This window comes from Stenella coeruleoalba (genome assembly GCF_951394435.1).
Source record: "Stenella coeruleoalba genome assembly, chromosome: 3".
In the NCBI taxonomy this organism is placed as follows: domain Eukaryota; kingdom Metazoa; phylum Chordata; class Mammalia; order Artiodactyla; family Delphinidae; genus Stenella; species Stenella coeruleoalba.
The window spans coordinates 79,721,087-79,733,626 of NC_137148.1; the positions used below are offsets into that span (position 1 = coordinate 79,721,087).

General features: G+C 36.6%; 1 pseudogene across 1 annotated transcript; it reads left to right on the plus strand.

The window, feature by feature from the left end:
- The first annotated feature begins 5,714 nt into the window (after positions 1-5,714).
- LOC307184455 (large ribosomal subunit protein eL21-like) lies at positions 5,715-6,194 on the plus strand (annotated as a pseudogene). The gene has a single exon. The product of its transcript is annotated as a large ribosomal subunit protein eL21-like (transcript).
- Positions 6,195-12,540: the final 6,346 nt, after the last annotated feature.

Here is a 12,540-nt window from a genome sequence, read left to right on the forward strand (position 1 = left end):
CCAGAAAGGTTTAACATCTGGCCTTTGATTTTTAAAAATATGTTGCTTACTCTGCAAGTGTCAAGTCCTAAATGATCTAATAGTAATCAGCTTCTTTCTCCTTCTATGCTTCCACAAAGCTGAGTTATTTTGACAAGATTCAATAATAGGAATGCTTCTTTTTTAAGTGGATTTTTCTCTCTTTTTAAAAAATTAATTAATTTATTTACTTTGGCTGCGTTGGGTCTTCGTTGCTGCACGCGGGCTTTCTCTAGTCGCGGCGGGTGGGGGGCTTCTCTTCACTGCAGTGCGCGGGCTTCTCATCGTGGTGGCTTCTCTTGTTGTGGATCATGGGTTCTAGGTGTGCAGGCTTCAATAGTTGTGGCACATGGGCTCAGTAGTTGTGGCACACGGACTCTAGAGCTCAGGTTCAGTAGTTGTGGCACACGGGCTTAGTTGCTGTGCAGCATGTGGGATCTTCCTGGACCAGGGTTCGAACCTATGTCCCGTACATATTGATAGGCAGATTCTTAACCACCGTGCCACCAGGGAAGTCCCGAAATGCTTTTTTTTTTTTTTTTAAATAAAGTTATTTATTTACTTTTGGCTGCATTGGGTCTTTGTTGCTGTGCACGGGCTTTCTCTAGTTGTGGCGAGTGGGGGCTGCTCTTCGTTGCGGTGCGTGGGCTTCTCATTGTGGTGGCTGCTCTTCGTTGCGGAGCACGGGCTCTAGGCGCACGGGCTTCGGTAGTTATGGCTTGCAGGCTCTAGAGCGCAGGCTCAGTAGTTGTGGCGCATGGGCTTAGTTGCTTTGCGGCACGTGGGATCTTTCCGGACCAGGGCTCGAAACCGTGTCCCCTGTGTTGGCAGGGAGATTCTTAACCACTGTGCCACCAGGGAAGCCCAGGAATGCTTTTTGAATAAAAGACCTGAGAAATTTTTCTTGGCCTTATTGAGAATTAGCATATAAATGGCAAGCAATGATTTATGTTCAATTAATTAATTAGAAACTGAGGTCCTATAAAACATCCTTTGTTTTTTCACTTTGGTGGGAATTATAGGTTTAACATGTCTTAAGATTAACTTCAAAGAACTAGCATAAATATACTTTTGATGTTAAAAAGATAATCAGAATCTATTTTAGGGAGTGTGATATGCTTTGTGGGTAAAATAAAAAGGCAAGGAATTGATAACTAAACTAGTTGAAGTTAAACTAAGCACTAAAATTTGAATTGAAAATAGATATCCAAATGTTAATTTTATATATAAAAAGACTAAATGAAAAAATAATGAACCATTTTCTGAAAATTCCTTTAACTTAAATTAGACAAAAACTGAAGTTTTATGGTCTTGAGTTTTGTCTCTACAAATGTAAGCTCCTTGAGAACAATGCCCTGTCCGGTCAACCATTGCTTTTGCACTCAGCCCAGTGTTTACATAGATGGGTACCTGAAATTACTCTCTATCGCTGTCCTTTAGACCCTATTTCAAGCTGACATAAGCTACATTGCTCCTTCACAATTCAGTTCCTTTGGTGGTTAGGTAGTTAACAACTTCCACTTGTTACATGGAGGTGAAGACCATGGGTCTCTTTTTCCTCAACCTAGGTATGAGGTGATACATTACAATGTGAGAAATCAAGCAAGCTTCAGACTGAATTTTGAAACTCAGCAAGCATTTATTAGCATGTAAACACCAACACAGTCATCCCACCTCTCAGTATTCTCAGTGAAGTCCAGCTGCCTTTTTGGGTCTCTGACAAGCAACTTGTGTGGAAGGTTTACTCAAGGCAGATGGAATAATATTATAGCAACTGAATTCAGGACCAGTGTGCCTGTAAAATATTTCTAGCCAGTCCATGTACATTGAACACCAATTATCTCACTAATACAAGATAATTGCTAACATCCATGATGTCAATTAATAAATACTTTGGTGGCTAGAGATAAAGATAGTTGACGCTAGAAGCAGGTACTTTGAAGGGCTTTTGAGTAATCATCCAAATGATAACTATCCCTGGTATATGTATTCTGCTTTTAGTTTGTAGATTAAAGCTAATGTGTACATATATATCACACTGCCTATGGTGATGTGTTTTAAGTTAAATATTAAATAGAACATTCCATCCTAACATTCAATATGTTTTTTTAAAAAATAAAAACATCTTACATAGCCAAAAATGACATTATCACACCTAAAAAAATTAATGATTTATTAATGTCACTTAATACTCAGTTCATACATATTGTCTGCTTATAAGTGGTCTATTTGAATCAAGATTCCATCCAAAAACATCTTATTAAATCCCTTGAGTCTCTTTTGTTCTTCCATAGTACTATTTTGCAATGACATTCTGACTTACTGAAGTTCTCCCAGTTGTCTTTTAGAGTGTCTTATATTGTTTGATCCCTTTCATATGCTGGTGTTTTACCTGTTCCTTCGCCTCCAGTAATCTCTGTAATCTAGGAGTCAAAACTAAAGGCTTTATAAAGTTTAAGTTACATGTTTTTGCCAAAGTTAGAATCATAGGTCATGTTGCATCACACTGGGAGTCACAAATGTCTGGTAGTCCCACCAGTGGTGATAAAATTTGGCCATAGGATTGAAGGGTTTGAAAGTCTGATTCTTCCATTGCAAAGGTATGTTTCTCAGCTTGTGATCAAATTTTTATTTTTGGCTGGAACTGGTGAATGTCCAGGTTACCAACAGCCATATGCCTAATCCTTTTAGCACCAATTGATAAGTCTTGGCTGATTCAGTAATCTCATTAGGGCTTGCAAAGCACATATAGTTGTAATTCTATCATTTATTTCACAGTTCTTAGCTGACTTTCTTCTGTCAAGTAGACTCTCTCTCTTTCAGCTAAGGCTATTTTTATTATTCTAGATGACATATCCTTCTGGAAAGGTGGAAGAAATGTTAACTCATTTCTTTGCCTCTAAAATTTGGAGGTAACTTACTGAGCAGATATCTGTCTCCAGGACTCTTATTGACCCTGCACAACATGGCTGCTTTCTAATGCATAGTCTATTAATTTTTAAAAATAAATCCCATTGTGCTTGTGCCAAAATGGCTTTCTGGGAACAATTATTGTGGTGTATTGCATTTCCTATTTGCTTTTTGTGGTTATGTAAAGTTCCCTTAGTGTCCGAAGATGTAGTAATCACTGCTGTTACTCTATTCATTATATTTGCTTGTAGAGATTACTTGATTCATTTCCTGCCAGGGTATTCCCATGATGTTCCATGATTTCTGTTGTGTTCTGATTATTTCATTTATAACATTTATTTGGTGCTGAATGGGTTCCCACATATATCCAACGCTGATATCCTCTTCCCGTTCCGCCATCACTAACACTCTCCTTGGGTATCTAAACAGATCATGGAACTGTCTTGTAGGGGGCTTCAGAAACAAGTTATATGGCCAATATTTGTTGAATGATAAAAACCAAAGATCTAGCACATCAGACAGGAAATCATCTCTTGAAAATTTTAATTATTTGTAAGACTGAATTAGATTTGACAATACCCGGATTTGTCATTATAGGATCCCACTAGTTTCTCTTCTGGTATTGGGCTGAAAACTGAAATAATTTGATACACTACTTAGGCCAGTGAAACACATGACATAGAGCGTGGTTTGAGAGATAAGGGGCCCTGTGAAAGAAAACTGCCTTGCTCTCCATCTTGAAGAATTTTAAAATAAATTATAGACAATGTAACAAAACCTCTAAGAGAGCAGGGACCACTGTTGAATTCCCAGAGTGAAGCGGCACATGTAATATAAATTGAACAAATCTTTGTTGAATGGATTAATTTCAACTCACTTATTTCTGTGGGAATTAAAGATCCTCTAAAGCATCACAGATGAGAGTTGGAAAAATCATTTTGTTGAGATATTCTCTCTTGACTGAGATTCTATATTATATTCTACAGGAAAGTGCACCAAAGTTCTTTTGCCTTTCCTGAAAGTGTTTATTACCCTCCAATATCCATTTCTTAATGATATTATTGCTAAACTTCAAGGTCATTTCAGAAATATTCGGCAGTACAATGAAGACACTACGTGAAGAGAACGTCCCCATTTCTATCATGCCTCAGGTTCTGTTTCCCATGTTGACACACCTAAAAACTCAGATATACAATTTTTCCTAATTGCCTAGACATATTTAATCATGTATAGTCACTAAATCTAAATGAAAGAATAATGAACCATTTTCTGAAAATTCCTTTAACTTAAATTAGACAAGAACTGAAGTTTTATGGTCTTAAGTTTTGTCTCTACATAATGTAAGCTGGAGGGAACTGATGTATCAAGAACAATGTCAATAGAAATATACCTGCCAAAGGGACAGAGCATTATTGATTAGTCAATGTGGTTCCTCTTCTCCCTTCCCCCACAAAAATCTACAGAAGGGTCGTCAGGAGCAGGGAATTAGATAATTTTAATGACTGTACCACCATAGCTGGTACCTGAAATATCCATTTCCATTATGGTGGTTTAACTGCCAAATTAACACAAACTCTATGCTTGTCAGACTCCTCTGTCCTCTAGAAACCCAGCACCAATCAAATTAAGCTCTTCAAATTCCCCTTTCACACATAACAAGCAGACTACTCCATTCTTGTTTACATATTCTTTAAAAAGAAAAAAGTTATTGTCCATAAAATTGATTGGGTTTAAGCCTCCCAGTTATGACCATAACCTAATCACTTAATCCTATTACTACTCTGAGCTTCTACCTAGGTCACTTTATTTGAGTTTTAGTTCTCTACCAAAAGATGTCTGATCTTATCCTTTACTTTCCCCCTCCTGCTATATATATATTGTTGGGGGGAGGGAGGGAGACATGCTGTTTTCCTCATCATTTCATTTTGAAAATTTTCAAAATTACCACACAGTTAAAAGAGTAGTACTATGAATCTTTGTGAATCTCTTACTTAGATTTATCAATTGTTAATAGTTTGCCAAATTAGCTTTTATCTTTTTTCTCTCTCAAATTTTTCTCTCTTTCTCTCTGGTTTAATACTATGGATTATGAAAATTTTCAGTGCATAGTAATTCATTAGCAGTATTATTATTTTCATGTCAAATTGTCCCATATTTACTAGAGGGAGTCCCTACAGACTATCTCCTTTATGCTTTTGACATGATCATATTTATGCACTATATTTTAATTCCTCTTGACTTCATGTCTTAGAAGATTTAACCTTCAGGTTTGGTGCTATTTTGCTATGTCCCTTATGCATCTCCTACCAATATGAATGATTTAGTAATTTGAAATAATTACTTGGTCTGTTCAATGTCTTTAGGGCAAGATTTATATGTATGTATAAGTTGATATTTTTATATTCCATGGTAAATCATGTTTTTCTTAAGAAAAATTCTTCCTGTTAAATTCAAAGACTAATGCTGAAGATGGCAATGGGAATAATGGACCTTAAATTGACATTTGCTTCTTGGTGTAACTTTATCTGCAACATTTTATTCAACACCTCTTTTTAGTGTTGAGTGTTGTGATATTTTTTCTTATGGATTTTTAAATTAGGTGATATGACATTTAGTGTACTTTCAGAATTCTGAATCTAGCTAGAGGTTTAAAAAATCAAAATACCACAGGGATTTTCAGATGAACAATCCAGTATTGTTCAGAAATGTTAAATTATAGGACTTTCTTAAAGAATTTTCCTGGTGGCCTTTCCGCCAGAACCACTGTCTTCCAGTAATTTGCCCAAATGACCAACACAAAGGGAAAGAGAAGGGACACCTGCTATATGTTCTCTAGGTCTTTTAGAAAACATGGAGTTGTTCCTTTGGCCACATACATGCACATCTACAAGCAAGGTGATATTGTAGATGTCAAGGGAATGGACACTGTTCAAAAGGGAATGCCCCACAAATGTTACCACGCAAAACTGGAAGACTCTACAGTGTTACCCAGTGTGCGGTTGGCATCATTGTAAACAAACAAGTTAAGGGCAAGATTCTTGCCAAGAGAGTTAATGTGCATATCCAGCATATTAAGTACTCTAAGAGCTGAGATATCTCCTGAAAAGTGTGAAGGAAAATGATCAGAAGAAGAAGGAAGCCAAAGAGAAAAGTACTTGGGTTCAACTGAAGCACCAGCCTGCTCCACCCAGAGAAGCACACTTCGTGAGAACCAAGGAAAGGAGCCTGACCTGTTAGAACCCATTCCCTATGAATTCATGGCATGATGGGTGTAAAGAAAATAAAAGACCTAGACTGTAAAAAAAAAAAAAAGAATTTTCCTGGTGAAAGAATACTTTAAAATGCATACAATGTCCAGTGCTGACCATTTTTTATAGAACAGCTTGATATGCATCACCGCTCAAAAAACTATTACTTCTTTAGTTCTTTCTAAATATTTTTTATATGTGTCATTAATGTTTTCACTTTAAAATGGAGAAAAATATTTTCCAGACCTGGGTTATTCTCATGACATAAAGAGATTTTAAAGTCTTTCATTTCACAGAATATTGTTTATTTCATAAAGCAAGATTTAGCTAAAATGTACACTGTTACTCTGAAGATTTAAGTACAATTTCCCAAGATATCCAGTCAGTCACTTGTTCCAAAATGGCCCTGGGGGGATAAAGAAGCTTTATTTCTAGTCCCAGCTCTTGACTTAGTTAACCAATTCTGTTGTTACTTTAGGCAAATTATTTGACCTCTTTGGGTTTACTTTCTCCACATGAAAAAAAAAAAGAGAGTTTGACTAGATGATTTCTAGAATCATTTCCAATTCTAAATTTCTGTGAATCTTTGGTAACAGATTTAAATTTCAATATCTGAAGAAAGTACTAAGAGAAGTACTTCCTTTTATCTGCAAATTCACCTGCAATAATCTTTTGCTAGAGATGGAGATAAGAGGTGGACTATAGGATAGATATAATGCACTCTGCTAGCTCTTTCCTTACACATATTTTACAAACACGAAGTTTTGCATATGCATAGCCTTTCTATGCTGAATGGTACATACTTTGGTAAAAATGTAGGTGAGAGGACAGTTGAGACATCAGGCAACAGCTCTTTCTTCCCTTCCAAATTTTTAAAATGCATTAATGCTAGTGCACAGTACTCTCCCACATGGGAGCAATATTAGGACAAATGTGTTCATCTGAAGGACATTGGAGGTTCTGTATCTCTGAGTAACATCTCTCCAACCCTATCTCTCTGCCCCTCAAGTTTTACCACATCCAATTATTTTCTAAAACATGGTAAAGGAGTCAATACATTAATGACAATAAGCTATCTCCTTGGAGCAGTGGCTTATCTGCCTTCAAATAAATGACTGGAGAAAATTTATTCAATTCAAAGAAGCAATATTTCTTACACACTTTCTGGAAAATATTTCTCAAAATGTTCTAATTTAGACATCCACTTACTGCTGGCTTAATGATCAAAAAGATTTAGAGAGCCCAAAGCATTTTGAAGTTGAAGTGATTTAAGTGCCTGTACTGCTACATCCCTTGTTCTTAAATGCGTTCACTCAACTTGCTGAATTTATAGTACCAATTTTTGAGAAGAACAATGTTTCTGCCTCCCCTAAGAAATTCCTCAAATTCCTTACAGTGACAATCAAAAGGAAATCTGAGTTGCACTTTGTGAGACACTTCTTACATACTCAGCAGCAGTAAAAGTTTTTATTGTTCAGCTTTCAGAAAGAAAATTACAAAATTTCCTTATTTCTTCAACCTTTGAAAACATAGTAAGTGCTACACTAGATAAAAAACAAACAAAACCCCACAACTAACTACAGGTGGAGTGCCTATGGTGTGAGCTTGATGATCAAAGAGACCTGGATTCAAATATCAGCTCAGACATTTGCTAGCTCTCTGATTTGGGTTATTACCCTTAAGGAATATGAATCTCAGTTTTTCATCTGTAAAGTGGGACCCAATGTTTAGTGTTATAAGTTTTAAATGAGATAATACGTATAACATACTTAGGATAGTCCTTGGAACATATGAAATGCTAGCCATTATTAACTGGTTGCTAACCTTTTAATTTTATTTCTAAAAGTTGAGGAGTATTTTAAAAATGTGATTAAAATACCACTATAACTCCTCAAAGAAATTGATTCCTTGCTATCATGAAATGCCCAATCAGTGTTCACATTCCCCTAGTAGGTTTATCCAAATTAGGATCTAAACAAAAGGCACACATTAAATTTGGTTGACATTTTCCTTTACAGTCTTTAATCTATTGACTTCTTTCCCTCTTTTTTTTCATTTTTTTTTCATGCTTTTCATTTGTTGAAGAAATTGGATCACTAGTTCTGTAGTATTTCTCACATTCTTGCTTGTCTGGTTATATCTACCATAGTGTTATTGAAAATGATAACTTAAAAAAATCAGAATTTAAAACTTAACACTTACTGAAATTAGACAGTTAATTAGCTAGAATCAACCAGACTGTAAATTCCATGAGGTCATTTTTTTTATTACTCTTTTGCATCCTTATGGGGCCTGATGATACAGTGTTAGGCAAATAATAAATACTTTTTATTTGATCAATTGCTGAGAGTAACAATCCTTCATTTGACTCATATATGTTAACAGTTATGTTAGGGATGAAGTAAGAATTGGGAATTTAAGAATTAGGTCCTGCATTGCCATAATTTTGCTCCTTTTTAAAAAAATTTTTTTCAAGTTTTTAAAATAAATTTATTAATTTTATTTATTTTGGGCTGCATTGGTTCTTTGTTGCTGTGTGCAGGCTTTCCCTAGTTGTGGCGAGTGGGAGCTACTCTTCGTAGCGGTGCGTGGGCTTCTCATTGCAGTGGTTTCTCTTGTTGGGGACCACAGGCTCTAGGCATACGGGCTTCAGTAGTTGTGGCTCGCAGGCTTAGTTGCTCCGCAGCATGTGGGATCTTCCCGGACCAGGGCTCGAACCCATGTCCCCTGTGCCACCAGGGAAGTCCCAATTTTGGTCTTTGACACTGAAAAAAATCATTAAATATTTCTGAGCCTCACCTTACCAGTCTATAAAAGAGGGATGTTCTGCCTCATAGATCTGCCCTGGGAATGAGAAAATGCATGAGTGATAATATAGATGCTGGTAAAAAATAAGCGTTATTCTTGTTGAATAAAAAGCATCAACACTGATATTTAATTTTAACATCAGCAGTTGAGTAAAAGGCTGAATGAACTTGCTGATTGAAAAAACAACCTTATATTTAAAAAATGGAAAATGGTTTTTCCTACTCAGTTTCCATTTCTCTCTTGGCTATTATCTTGCAGTTTTGCATGCCATATTATAATTGGAGAATGAACTTTCTCTTCGTTCTCTCACCAAGTGAAAATCCAGTTTAAATAATGATTGGCTTAGGTGGCAAATGAGACAAGAGACTTCGGCTTGTAGGCTCAGAGCTCCTGATTACGGCTGCCTTAGACCTCCTCTGAAAGCAATGAGGACTAGTCTCAGGTCCAAAAAGGGCAATTGAAGAATCATCAACTAATTTTTAACCAATGGCAACTTAAAATGGAATATCCATAGAAATAAATATGAATGCATGTGAATACAAATGTCATTTAAAAAAGTGTCATTCCAATGAACAGTAGATAAATTTGCAAGGAGGGTCATTTAAAGTAAAAACAGTTGTCTTAATTTCAGTTTTATCAAAGGCTCAACAAGTACCGAATGTCTGGGCACCTAATGTGTTTAATGGTTTAGAAAACAGCTTTAGAATTCTATTTAGGATTTATTTATGAAAATGTTAATTTACAATTCAGATACGTACTGTGCTGGGAAAACTACAGTGAACGGCCAGGAAAGGGCATTGTTTCAGAGTTGCAGGAATATTGAACATACCAGACCAACTCTGCTTGTAGATTTAACTGGAGGTTTACATCTCTCTACTCTTTTTGGTTTGGATTGAAGGTCTTTTTAGTAAAGGAAAACTGAGCCATGCTTACATACACAAATAAGCTAGAGCAGTGGTTGTCATCTCAGGGAGACTATTTAAAAATACTAACATCTAGGGTTCACCCAAGGTCAACTACAAATCAGAATTTCTGGAGGTGTGGCCTAGGTATTTATGGCTGCTAGGCCAAAAAGCTAGAATTGGCTCCTTTTAATTTTGTCCTCAGTTAAAAAGGGGAATCTGGTGATAAAATCAATTTTAGGAAAGCATATCACATATGAAAATTACAGTAGGTCAGGAAGGAAAGTAAATGAGGTAGCTGTTATATTTGTGCCCTCAGTGAACACAATTAGAAACCCCACACTGAGCCCCTGTTTAGGGTTTCTTCAGCCCCTTGAAGTTGTTTCAGGTGTTTATGCCTGACTACCTCCTTTCTAAGATTAGTCAACTTTAAGGACTCTATAAACATCTTAGATTTTCTAATAAGATTTCCTTCTTTCTTTTTTTTGCAATTTTTCTTTTCTTTTTTTTTAAATTGGTGTATAGCTGCTTTAAAATGTTGTGTTAGTTTCTGCTGTACAACGAAGAGAATCAACTATATGTATTCATATATCCCCTCCCTCTTGGACCTCCCCCCTGCCCCATCCCACCCATCTAGATCAACCCAGAGCACCAAGTTGAGCTCCCTGTGCTATACAGCAGGTTCCCACTAGCTATCTGTTTTACACATGGTAGTGTATATATGTCAATCCCAGTCTCCCAATTCCTCCCACCCTCTCTTCCCCATCCTCTCCCCACAGTGTCCACACATCCGTTCTGTACGTGTGCGTCTCTATTCCTGAGACCACTTTTATATGTGAAATGTCTTAGGAAGGTCATTTACTAAATCAAAAAATACTGATGAAAGAGTTTTTTCCTATGACTCACCATAATGAGTAGACTTTCAGAAAAAATTGCTTGCCGTGCACTTGCTGGCTGATGCTTTCCAGTATTCTTGTCCCAGCTCCTGCCCTAGCACTAGACTCAGGTGGTTTTCTTCCCAGGTCAGGCAGCAAAGATTGAACATGGGAGAACTCTTGCATCCAGGCCCAGATGATCACTCCAAGTGCGGACCATTTGTCCTGCTGGTCTCTCTCCTTGCCCTGACATTACAGACTTCCCTAGCTGCCTCCTGCCTACAGACTTTTTTAGGGTCCTCGATCTGGCCCCTGCGTCTGTATCCTCATAAAAAAAATGTCTTCAACACATGGGGACAGACGTTAAAGCATCCCCAAATACTCTCATGAATGTGCCTACACATTTTTGCCACTCAGCAAACTTCCACCTGGGAAGTGAAATATCTTCCGAAGAAAACCATAATCTCTCTGAATGATTCTCTTAGGGCTCCTTTTACCTGGATTGCTTTTGGGGGTGGCACACCACTCCCCGATACTGCACAGCAGGGTGAAGGGAGACACCATGGCATTCTCTTCCTTGAATATATTTCAAAGACTCCTTTTCTATGAGTCTCTAACTTTCTCACTAAGTGGGCCACTGGGTGTGATGGTTTCAAGATCCTTTTGGCTCTGCCGTGGGGACACGTATAGAATGTAGGATATTCATCAGTTTTTCTCAGCTGTCGCCAAAATTTGGAGTCCACAAAAAAATCCTATTTCACATCCTGCTGTAAGTGGTTCAGTCACACTTTATGCTATAATAAGGGCTGAATCATGTGGCAAATAAAGTTCCAACATATCTGTGCTCTGACTACCTAGAGTCTCACTTGTGTTGTTATATTAACACAGACATAAATAAGTGATTTCACTTGAAAAAATATCATTAATTTTATTATAGAACCTCTGCTACATGAGCAGAGAGAAATAACAAGCTTAAAAAATCCCCATAGTCCCATGAACGTAAACTTTACATCATTCCTGTTAAATATACCTTAATAGCAGCTAATATGGAAATACTGGTCTTCTTTCTAAAAATCAAATATTTCATGTTAATAGCCATTATTAATAGTTTGAATCTAATGTTGTGATTATACCTCAGCCCTGCTCAGAATAACCTAGCTAAAATGTGGCCATTTTAAAAAAATTAATTATTGTTTTTTTCTTACTGAAGTATAGTTGATTTACAATGTTGTGTTAGTTTCTGGTGTAGAGCAAAGTGATTCAGATATATATATATACACACACATGTATTCTTTTCCATTATAGTTTATTACAAAGTATTGAATAAAGTTCCCTGTGCTATACAGTAGGACCTTGTTGTTTATCTATTTTATATAAAGTAGTTTGTATCTGTTATTCCCAAACTCCTAATTTATCCCAAACCCCACCCTTTCCTCTTTGGTAACCATAAGCTTATTTTCTATGTCTGTGAGTCTGTTTCTGTTGTGTAAATAAGTTAATTTGTATCATTTTTTAGATTCCACATATAAGTGATATCATATGGTATTTGTCTTTCTCTTTCTCACTTATTTAGCTTAGTATAATAATCTCTAGTTCCATCCATGTTGCTGCAAATGGCATTCATTCTTTTTATGGCTGAGTAATATTCCATTGTATATATGTACCACATCTTCTTTATCCATTCATCTGTCGATGGACATTTAGGTTGTTTCCATGTCTTGGCTATTGTAAACAGTACTGCTGTGAACATAGGGGTGCATGTATCTTTTCAAATTAGAG